We start from the raw sequence: 12,538 nt of genomic DNA on the forward strand, positions 1-12,538 counted from the left end.
AAACATAAGTGAGGAAATCATAAGGGACTTGACAAGGTTAAACTGTTTACAATCCTGTAAGAAAAAATGATTTATGTAACCCCTAAGAATTATTAGGGCAGTTAGAAGGAGGGGCAGCTAGGTGATGCAGTGGATAGAGCACTGGCCCTGAAGTTAGGAGGACCTGAGTTCAAATCCAGCCTCAGACCAAACACTTGACACTTACTAGCTGTATGACCCTGAGCAAGTCACTTAACCCCAATTGCCTAAAAAAAATGGGTGTGAATCTATTTCATTGAGGCCTCACAGAAATGAAAGGATGAAAAAGAGGGATGCAATGAGGAAAGGGGTAAGGGAGAAGAATGGGGAAAATTATTTCACATAAAAAAGAGGCATATGTGGAAGAATTTTTACAATGGAAAGGAAAATGGTAATGTTTGAACTTCACTGTCACTTGAACTGTTTCAAGGAAGAAGGAATAAACACACACACACACACACACACACACACACACACACACACACACACAAATACACAATTGGGTATAGAAATTCATCTTACCCAACAGGGAAGTAGGAAGGAAAGGGGCCAAGAAAAGAGGAGGGGGTGATAAGAAGTAAGGTAAGGTAAGATTAAGAGAGTCAGTGGTCAGAAGCAAAACAGACTTTTGAGGAGGTAATAGATTAAAAGAAGTGAAGGATAAATAGAAGAGAATAAGATGAAGGGAAAAAAACATAGATAGCAATCATAACTGTGAATGTGAATGGGATGAGCTAAACTATAAAACAGAAGAGGATAGCAGAATGAATAAGAAACCATAATCAAACAATATGTTGTTTACAAAAGACATACTTGAAACAGCAAGACACACACAGAGTTGAAATAAGGGGCTAGAACAAAACATATTGTGCTTCAGCTGAAGTAAAAAAAAAAAAGCAGGGATAGCATCATGATCTCAGATAAAGCAAAAGCAAAAATAGATTAATATCAGTACTAAACATATATGCACCAAATGGCATAGTATCCAAGTTCTTTAAGGTAAAGTTAAGTAAATTACAAGATAAAATAGACAGTAAAACTATAATAGGGGACCACAATTTATTCCTCCCAGACCTACACAAATCTAACCATAAAATAAATAAGAAAGAAGTTAAAAGGATGAGTAGAGTTTTATTTTTTTTAAAAAAAAATAGATATTATAGACCTCTGGAGAAAACTGAATGGGAATAGAAGGGAGTATACCTTTTTCTCAGCTGTACATGGCACCTACACAAAAACTGACCAAAACCAAAACCTCACAAACAATGCAAAAAAAAGAAGTGTTAAATGTACCCTTTTCAGATCATAATGCAATAAAAACTACATTAAATAAAGTGCCTTTGAAGCATAGATTAAAAATTAATTGGAAAATGTATAATATAAAGTAACCAAAGAATGAATGGGTCAAAGGATGAATCATAGAAACAATCAGTAATTTCATTAAAGACAATAATGACAACAAGAAGACTTACTACAATTTGTAGGACACAGCCAAAGAAGTACTTAGGGAAATGTTATCTTTAAGAACTTTTATCAATAAAAGAGAGGTGGAGCAGATCAACAAACTGGGCATGCAACTAAGAGCAACTAGAAAAAAAAATAAAAATCTCCAGTTAAAGACCAAAACATAAATCTTGAAAACAAAGGAGAAATTAATAAAATTGAAATTTTAACAAAACCAACAAAAATCATTGAACAAATAAGTAAGAGTAGAAGCTAGCTTTATTTAAAAAAATCATTGACTAATTTGATCTTTTAAAAGAAGGAAGAAACTCAAATTATCAGTATCAAGTATAAAATGAATGAATGTGTGACCAAAAAAACGAAATTAAAGCAATTATTAAGAGCTATTTTGCCCAACTCTATGCCAGCAAAATTGACAATCTAAGTGAAATGCAAGAATAGTTACAAAAAAATCCCATAAATTTCCTAGATTAACAGAAGAGGAAATAAAATACTTCAATAACCCTATCTTACAAAAAGAAATTAAAAAAAAACATAAATGAACTCCCTAAAGGAAAAAAAAAAACCAGGATCAGATGGATTTACAAGCAAATTTTACCAAACATTTAAAGAACAGTTAATTCCAATATCATATAAATTGCTTGAAAAAATAGGTAAAGAACGAGTCTTACTGAATTCCTTCTATGACATAAATATGGTTTAATACTTAAACCAGGGATATCAAAACAGAGAAGGAAAATGATAGACCAATTTCCCTAATTGTAAACGTATTAAATAAAACATTAGCAAGGACATTACAGTAATATAAGATCATACATTATGACCAGGCTGGATTTATACCAGGAATTCAGGTCTTGTTCAAAATTGTAAGTATAATTAACCATATCAATAAGAAAACCAAAAATCATATGATTATATCAATAGATACAAAAAGTTTTTAACAAAACATAACACCCATTCCTATTAAAAAACACTAGGGTGCTTGCTTCAGCTACACATAGACTAAAATTGGAACAATACAGAGAAAATTAGTATGGCCCCTGTGCAAGGATGACACGCAAATTCATGAAGAATTCCATATTTTTCAAAACAAGGAGAAGGGAAGAGAGAAAAAAACATTCCTGTACTTTTAGATACATTTAAGTAACTTTTGTTTCTACTGAGGATCAATTAAAAATAATTATTAAAAATGTTTTGAGGGAAAAAAACACTAGGAAGCATAGGAATAAATGGAACTTTTCTTAAAATAAGCACTATCTAACTACAGCCTAGTGAAAACATTATCTGTAATGGGGAGAAACTAGGAGCCTTTCCAATAAGATTAGTGGGAAGCAAAAATGTCCATTATCAAATTATTATCCAATATTATAATAGAAATGCTAGGTCTAGCAGTAGGACAAGAAAAAGAAATGGAAGAAATAAGCACAGGTAATGAGGAAACAAAATGGAATGTTGAGCATCAGTGAGGGACCAGCTGAAGCTTTGTGACATGAATTTGTATTGGATAAAATTAGGTTTGTCTTCATTCTTCCATGAATCCTTATGAGATAACCAAGCAAAAAAGAAGAGGGCTCAGAACATAATCTTGGGGTACATCCATCCTTGGAGGTTAGATATGGATGATGATATAGTAAAGAAAACTCAGAAGGAACAGTCAGACTGGTAAGAAAATAACTGAGAGAAAACAGTGTCTTGAAAATCCAGAGATGAAAGTATTTCATGGGTATGTAGATTACTCTCATTCAAATTTCATAAAGATGAGAAAGTGGATAGATGGATTCATAGTTATTGCTGGCCTCTTGATTCCCTTTAAAATGGAAATAAGGTCTAAGATATCTACCACATTTCTGGTATCTTCCCCTGTTTCCAGATACCTTGAAAATCTATCCTTCAAGGCCCTACAAAGCATTTCACCTCCAGGACAGAGCTCTTCTCTGATCCTTGTCAGATCCATGATTAAGCTATCTCATGAAGAATGTGTGGGTTCCCCTAACAACTCTCTGTGACAAATATGCTCTGACTTATGACTAAAAGACTTTCACTTTGGGAAGATGAAGTAATCCTTTGATTGGTCCCTTGGTCCCCATGATAGTAGTGTTGGGATGCTCACAGGATGACAGGTAATTTTTAGAAATGTTATTCTAATTTTTCCTGTTGTTTTCTCTCCTTTATTGGTTTTTGGTTTGTTTATTCATTTTTGAAAGGTTATTTTAATCCTCTCTTACAACTGGGATTGTTAGTGATATTTTTGATTTGAGTCGATTTTTAGCCTAGTTTTTATTGCTAACTGACTGGAAGAAACTTACCTCATTCACTTTTATTGTACCATTATATTTCATATATGCAATTTTGAATACTTCAGTGCCTATTCACTTAAAACTTTTTTTTTCATTTTGATGTTTAAATCTTGTTTTTAGTCTTTTCTTTTACCTATAGTTTTGTTTTGTTTACAATGGAATTTCTTTCCTCAACACCTCATTCTGGATTTCTTATTTTACTTTATTTCTCTGTATTTTGACCAGGCTATTATTCTAACTTCTTTTAAATGCATTTTCCATTTTTTTGTTTTAATTTTCTAGACATACATTTTTATGCTTTCTGGTTATCTAATTTTTATAGTTTTGATTTTAGGAAGTTCTATTTTTTCCAATTTTGCATTCAATTTTGTTTTGGTTGTATTCTCAGTCTCATAGGGACAGTCCTTTTTTTCCTCATTGTCAATCCATTGCTATATAAATATTATTTACACAAAATGTTTTGCTTGATTCTATTCATTGATGTACTGTTAATGAGGTGTCATGCGGAGATGGTTATGGGTGTGAACAAGTGTTTTTATTTACTGCAAGTTGTTTGAATAGTTGTTTGCCATTTTCTAGTACTTGAAAAAGTACTATTGATATTGTTTTTCATGATTTGAGTTCATTTCTGTTGCATTGATATCCATTGTGTATTTTCTTACTATATATTTGAAATGTATCAATAGCATACAGTCTTGAATATTTTGCTAGTGATGTTTACTGCTCAAGTAAGCAATACTGATTTTGTTGAATATTTTAGATATGGAACAATTTTTTTAAAGAAATGGGTGACAAAGTTGTTGAAATACATTGTCATCATATAGGTATTGAAATGCAAAGAAGTCTGCTAATAGCAGGAGCAGATGCAGAGTAGGGACCAGTAAGGGAAAATTTTCATCATCCAAAAGTGAAAGTTTTTCAGTGCTGAGCTAGAGTACATGTCATCAGAAGGGGCCAGCACCAGGCATGTATCACAAGGGGTACACTAATCCAGTCCCCTGCTATACTGGATCTAGTCTGGCTCTGCCATCGTTATTTCTTCAATGTCAGTTTCACTTCCTCATGCAAGACAGCCACCACATTGATGTCTGAGCCCAAATGTGTCAACTGTTCTCAATGGAAAAATGAGTTTGTCATGACAATCTTTTTAGATCTTTGACAATTTTTAGAGACAGTAAAGTTCAAGACTTGTTCAAGAATGTAGTGGAATAAATAACAAGGTCATTAGAGTTAAAGAGTTTGAGGAATTGTGGTGTTTGTTAGGAAGGTCATCAAAATGAATAGGAGTCACTCAGGGAAATAGCATTGGATAGAGTAGGGCAGGAGATAGAAGATAGAGACAGACGCAGACAGCATGGACTTCAGAAGGGAAAAGGTCATCAAAGGAGAGTAGTAGATGTATGAACTTTAAGTGGGAATGGAAAGAAAGAAGTGCCAACCACTCCTCCTGGCTCTTGGGACAGGGGAGTGGGACACAGGATGTGATGTTCTCTCTAGAACATCAGTTAAAGTGACAGTTAAAGGAATATTTAGATGAAACATTCAAGGATTTAGGGGAATATGTTGGAAATAGAGATTGATTTTGCAGTCAAAGTAGGCCAAATAAGTTTTTCCCTCTAGAATCTCAATAAAGCCTCAGTTTCCCATATTATTCTAATCAAAACCAGGTTAGAAGGATCCCTAGCATGGTATATAGAAAGAATATTAGACTATGATTAAGAAATCTCAGAATTGGAAGGCACCTCAGAAATTCCTTAGTCAAACCTGTAGCTGATTAGGAATACCCTACAAAACACCCCAACAATGGTCACCTAGCATCTGTAAAAGACATCTTGCCCCAAGTGTGGTCTCATAAAGCAAATTCAAATATTAGTACTTAAATGGTATTATTGGTGGTTGGAATGGAGTCGATTGACTTAGGGAGTTTAAGGAACAGGCTTCTGTCACAGGCTGGAGAACACCACAGGCACAAATAATCCTAATGCACAGGATTGGGAGGGGAAGGCAGTAGGAGACAAGAGTGAGGAAGAGAAAGTGGGATATGCATTTGTTCTTAAGTTTTTTCATCCAATGACTGTTCTGAAAGGTATTATTCCCTTTAATGATATTCTTTCTGCTGTGTATGTGTGTGTGTGTGTGTGTCCCAGTATCTGGTCAGTGTTGATAATTATATTCCATTATTTATTTCTATCACCTTGTATATGGTAACTCACCTCTTTAGATATCAGGTTCTTCATGAGTAAAATGAAGGTGCCTAGGATTCCTTATAGCTCTAATATTATATGTGATTCTAAAATGGGAGAGGTAAGAAGCACCCAGAAGAGGTTTGGTATTGCTTACTTTTTCCAAGAGCCTAGGCAAACAGATACCTTGATTAGGGAAAAATAGCCTGTACACCTCAGACTGGCAAAACTGACCAAAAAAGGAAAATGACAAATGCTGGAGGGATTGTGGAGAAGTGATTACATTAATTCATGGTTGATGGAGCTGGGAACTACTCAAACTATTCTGGAAAGCTATTTGGAACTATGACCCCAAAGCTACTAAATTGTATAATACCTTTCTAACCCAACTGATACCAACATCTATGTCTTTACTCCAAAGAGATCAAAGAAAGAGGAAATGGACATGTATGTATGAAAATATTTATAGTAGCTCTGTTTGTGGTAGCAAAAACATGGGAAAGAGGTACCTATTAATTGGGGAATGGCTGAACAAGTTTTGGTACATGAAACTGATGGAATACTATTATACTATAAGAAATGACAAAGAGGATGGTTTCAGAGAAACCTCATGAGACTTTTATGAACTGATGTAGAGTAAAATAAGCAGAAACAAGAGAAAAATGTATGCAATTACAACAATACTGTAAAGGCATTCAACTTTTAAAAAATTTAGGAACTCTGATCATCATAATGACCAGCCACAATTTCCAGAAGACCTATGTTGAAACAGGGCTACCCACCTCTTGAAAAAGAGGTGATGGACTCAGTATACAGATTGAGATGTGGCCAACGTGGAAATTTGTTTTACTTGACTATACATATTTGTAACAGGGGATTTGTTTTTCTTGCTTTCTCCATTGAGGAGGAGGAGAGTTGTGGAAATGAGAGAAGGCAGATCTTCATTTGAGAAAAATAATAAAATTTAATTTAAAAAAGATAGCCTAGAGAGAGGAGATTTGTCTAACCTGCTGCTTGCTGTCAGTTCAGTTGTGGCTTTCTCAGCAACATCTCAAAACTTCCTTGTGTTTGAACAGGCAGTTCTCAGATGAAGAAATTAAAGCCATTAACAGTCATATGAAAAAATGCTCTAAATCACTATTCATTAGAGAAATGTAAATCAAAACAACTCTGAGGTACCACATCACACCTATCAGATTGACCAACATGACAAAACAGGAAAATAATATATGTTGGAGAAGATGTGGGAAAATTGGAACACTAATGCATTGTTGGTGGAGTTGTGAAATGTCCAACCATTTTGGAGAGCAATTTGGAACTCTGCCCAAAGGACTATAAAAATATGTATACCCTTTGACCCAGCAATAGCACTTCTAGGGCTATATCCCAAAGAGATCATACAAATGGGAAAAGGACCCACATGTACAAAAATATTCATAGCAGCTCTTTTTGTGGTGGCAAAAAAATGGAAATTGAGAGGATGCCCATCAATTGAAGAATGGCTGAGCAAGCTGTGGTATATGAATGTAATGGAGTACTATTGTGCTGTAAGAAATGATGAACAGGCTGACTTCAGAAAAACCTGGAAAGACTTGTATGGTCTGATGCTGAGAGAAGTGAGAAGAACCAAGAGAACATTGTACATAATAACAGCCACGTTGTGTGATGACTAATATTGATAAACTTAGCACTTCCCAGCAATACAAGGATCTAAGACATCTCCAAACGCCTGGTGATGGAAAATGCCATCCACATCCAAAGAAAGAACTATGGAATTTGAATGCAGATCGAAGCATACTATTTGCTATTTTTTTCTCTTCTGTTGAGTTTTGTTTCCTCTTTCTGGTGGTTCCTCCTATTGGTTCTAATTTTTACTTACAACATCACTAATCTGAAAATATGTTTAATAAGAATGTATATATATGTGTCTATGTGTGTGTATATATATATATATATATATATATATATATAGCCTATATCAGATTGTGTGCCATCTTGGGGAGAGTGCTGGGAAGGAAGGGGGAGAAAAATTTTAAACTCAAAAGCATATGGAAGTGATTGTTGCTAAATCAAAATAAATTAATAAGGAAGAACTTCCTTGTTTTCCCACTGCTCTCTTCCCAAGCCTGTGCCTTCCATATAGAGAAACACTAAAACTCTTTTCCTTGAATGAGGAGTTACATTAAGCACCCAGCAGAGGGGGCATCACACTCATTATCCATGGTACACTTTTTAAAATGGTCAAAAGAAGTGAAATTGCCAGCTGACCTATGTATGAAGACGTGACTGTTTCATTTGAAATACTTTTGTGTTGTAATGCTCAATCCTATATTTGAGGTTTCTAGTGATCCTGCCTTCTAGGCTTCTAGGCAATAATATATATAAAGCATGTGGAAACTTTAAAGTACTGGTTGGTTGGTTGGTTGTTGTCCTTTGTTCTCCAAGAGGACCAAAATGACATTACTAAGCTACAGTCAAGTTACAGTGTGTCTGACTATGGCTGATCAGACCAATATGAACTCAAAATGCTCTACCACGGGTCGGGCACAAATAGTCCATGTGAACATTTGGGGTGGATTCTCTAAATTCGAGCATCTCTTGGTTCTTTTGAGCTACTTCAATTCTGCCTTGCTTATAGAACACAGCACCTTCTCTGATATGGGCATGCCATGTTGAAAATGCTGACCATGTGAATAGCCATGCCAGTGTCTCCCATGTCACACAATTAATTCCAAAGTTCTTAAGAGAAACCTTGAGAGTGCCCTTGTATCGCTTCTTCTAACCACCATGTGAATGCTTGCCATGTGTGAGTTCTGTATAAAATAGTCTTTTAGGCAAGCATACATTTGGCATCCAAACAACGTGGCCAGCCTATTGGAGTTGTACTCTCTGAAGCAGAGTTTAAATGCTTGGCAGTTCAGTTTGAGAAAGGAACTAAACTATACCAGTGTCTGGTATCTTATCCTGCCAGGTGATCTTCAGAATCTTCCTAAGACAATTCAAATGGAAGTGATTCAGTTTCCTGGCATGGCATTGGTATACTGTCCCACTTTCACTGGCATACAACAATGGCTCTATTGACCTTCAGTTTGGTAGTCAGCCTAATATTTCTTCTCTCCCACACTTTCCTTTGGAGCCTCCCATACACTGAGCTAGCTCTGGCAATGTGTGAGTCAACCTCATTTTCAATGTGTACATCCCTAGAACTTAGGTAAGTGAACTTAGTCACAGCATTCAAAACTTCACCATTTGCTGTAACCAATGGTTCAGCATATGGGTGTGGTGGTGCTGGCTTATGGAATACCTGTGTTTTCTTGGTGTTAATTATCAGGAAACCTTAAAATATTAAATAATTAGCTATAGTCATCTATAGCTTGAAGTTTTGCAAAGCACTTTTTTATATTTGGGGCGAGTAGGTGGCATAGTGGATAGAGTGCTGGGCCTGGAGTCAGGGAGACTCATCTTTCTGAGTTCAGATCTGGCCTCAAGGCACTTACTAGCTGTGTGACCCTGGAATCAGCCTAATAGAGTCATTAGAGAATATAATAATAATAGACATCATCATCATCATCATTATAATTTCATGTAGCATGTTAAGGTTGGCCAAGCATTTTTTTTTGTATGTTATATCATTTGATCCTCACAATAACCATTTGGTGTAGGTACTACAGGTATAATGATTTTCATTTTAGAGATGAAGAAATTAAGGCTCAAAGAATTTAGGGGGACTTGCTATAAGTAAATAAATAGCTATAAGTGTTGGAGGCGAGATTTGAACCCAGATCTCTCCCTAAGCCCAGCCCTCTTTCTGTCATACTACATTGCTTCTCCAGTTTAAGGGTCTATAGATCTAAATTTTCTGTGTGGAAGATTAAGAAGTATTGTAGAGAGAGAATTGATGAACTCTAAGTGCAAATTGAAGCACAATTTTTTCATTGTTTTTCTTGCTTTTCTTGCAACATAGTTAATATAGAAATATATTTTGTATGATTTCACATTTATTATGGATTTCATATTGCTTGACTTCTCAATGGATGGGGGAGGGGCTGGAAGGAAGGAGAGAATTTGGAACTCAAAATTTTACAAAATAAATGTTAAAAAAAAAAGCGTTATAGAATTCCAAAGTATTTCTTATATGGATTCTGTCGAGTGTTGCTTTACCAACAGCCAGATGTTGATTATTCATGTTGATAGAGGTGTGCCCATTTACCCATAAAAGTCCAGTGATGAAACTGATGTTTAATTTTAACCACTTGAGGATCAGGCTACCTAAATTCAGGGAAGATCACAGTTTGGCCACAGGATAATCCGTATTTTTCGGCTGCAGTAACTATTGAAAGCTGTATACCACTCATCATCAGTAGGGGGAGGACCTATGCCAAAAAAAAAAAAAAAAAGCACAGGTATTTAAAATATTCAAGTATAGGGGCAGCTGGGTGGTGCAGTAGATAGAGCAGCGGCCCTGGATTCAGGAGGACCTGAGTTCAAATCTGGCCTCAAACACATAACACTTACTAGCTGTGTGACTCTGAGCAAGTCACTTAACCCCACTGCCTGGCCCCCCCCCCAAAAAAAATATTCAAGTATGAACCTATTCACCTGGTGATATAAAAAAATATATAAAAGTTCATCTTACTATCTACTATTTTTCTCACAATTACATACAAACTTAAGTCTTTTCATAAAATTAGGTACACAAACTAAGTCTAATCAGTAAAAATTCATCACAAATACTCACATCTATGGAAAAGATTTTGGGCTCCACTCAAAAAAAGAAGTCATTGATGAAAATTTTCCTAATGTACTTTCCTTCATAGAATTTGATGCCATTTTATAATCAATTATGGAATTTAAGGTAATTTCCAAGTATCATAATCAATCAATGAGGGAACTAAAACCAGTAGTAAGAATATCTAGCCCACTATTAATGTAAGAAAGGAATCCTATCCCAACATACAGCCATGGAATGTTAGAACTGGAATTGGTAAAGGGTATTGAGGAGAGGGTCATAGCTTGCAAAATACTAATGTTCGGGGTAGCTAGGTGGTGCAGTGGATAGAGTGCCAGGCCTGGAGTCAGGAAGACTAATGTTCCCAAGTTCAAATATGGCTTCAGATACTTACCAACTGTGGGAGCCTGGGCAAGTCACTTACCCCTGTTTGCCTCAGTTTCCTCATCTGTAAAATGAACTAGAGAAGAACATGGCAAACCACTCCAGTTGTGGCAAACCACAACTCTGTAAAGTAGATACTATTATTCTCCCCACTTTACATATGTAGAAACTAAGACTGAGAGCGATTAAGTAATTTGCCCAGAGTCACAAAGCTAATAAATGTTTGAGGCAGGATTTGAACTCAGGTCTTCCTGATTCCAAGTCCATCACTAACCATGGCACTACTTATCATTATCATCAGTATCATTGTCAATATCATCATCATTATGGGGAAGAGAGGATATTAAAAGGGCAGATGACATGGCCTCTGCTTCTAAGGAGTTTATAATTGAGTTGCATAGATAAAATTAGTAGAAACAACAAGAGAACAATTACAAAGCAATTTTTAAGTCTTATCATAAAGGCAGCATGATGAAATTCAATCATGTTCAAATTTTTTAGATTGTTCATCTCAGAAAAAATGTTTGAACATGCTTTCCTCTCTAATATATTTATTTATTTATAAATTCTGTAGTGTACTATTGTAATAAAATATTATATGCATTATAAAATTAACATTATAGAACATTCACAAATGTAACAAATTTTTAGAAGATGAGATAAAGATAAATATTTTTAAACAAATTTTTATTTAGTTACTAAGAACTAAAAAAATTTTGCTCTCACCATTATTATTGATAGTGAGGAAAATGGCATTGAATATGCTTCATTATTTTTTAAAATTTTGCTTTTTCCATATAGTGATACATAACAATAATCTGAAAACAAATGATTGAGGGAATGCATTCCTGTTAAACCCTGAGTTTTGTGGGACACTCCCCTTTTTCCTTAGGATACCTTAAGTCCTGTATATGTCATGGGACCATCTGATAGACGATTTGAGGGAAACTGTCATTGTCATATATTATCAGTCAAAAAATTCCCTTTTTTTTTTTACTAGATGCACCACTTATACCTAGCTCTTGTCACATTCTATTAATAGGTAGCACCTGATTCACTGTAAGCAAACACTGAGAGTGAGATAAAATCAGTATCTGAATGTTGGTAGATGGGGAGCACAGAGCATGTGGGACAGCATTCCTCATGCTTACGGAAATCAGGTTATTAGAATCCTGGTTCAGAAAAGATAAAGGATGAGAATGAGCCTCTATAATTTTTTAGGTCATCTCATCTGAAATGCAGAGGTCAGAATACTGAAGTGAGCCTGCTGGAACACAGACCTGGGTTTGTGCTTAGAAAAATTGCTTCCTGAAGAGATCACACAAATGGGAAAAGGACTTACATGTACAAAAATATTCATAGCAGCTCTTTTTGTGGTGGCAAAGAATTGGAAATTGAGAGGATGCCCAGCAATTGGGGAATGGCTGAGCAAGTTGTGGTATATGAATGTGATGGAATATTAT

At 35.3% G+C, this 12,538-nt stretch overlaps 1 non-coding gene across 1 annotated transcript; it reads left to right on the forward strand.

The window, feature by feature from the left end:
- Positions 1 to 2,460: 2,460 nt before the first annotated feature.
- Positions 2,461 to 2,567, forward strand: LOC114032185. Its single transcript, XR_003567814.1, has one exon. It is a non-coding gene; the product is annotated as a U6 spliceosomal RNA (small nuclear RNA).
- Positions 2,568 to 12,538: the final 9,971 nt, after the last annotated feature.

Source organism: Vombatus ursinus, unplaced genomic scaffold (genome assembly GCF_900497805.2).
Source record: "Vombatus ursinus unplaced genomic scaffold, bare-nosed wombat genome assembly UNPS02000577.1, whole genome shotgun sequence".
Taxonomy (NCBI): domain Eukaryota; kingdom Metazoa; phylum Chordata; class Mammalia; order Diprotodontia; family Vombatidae; genus Vombatus; species Vombatus ursinus.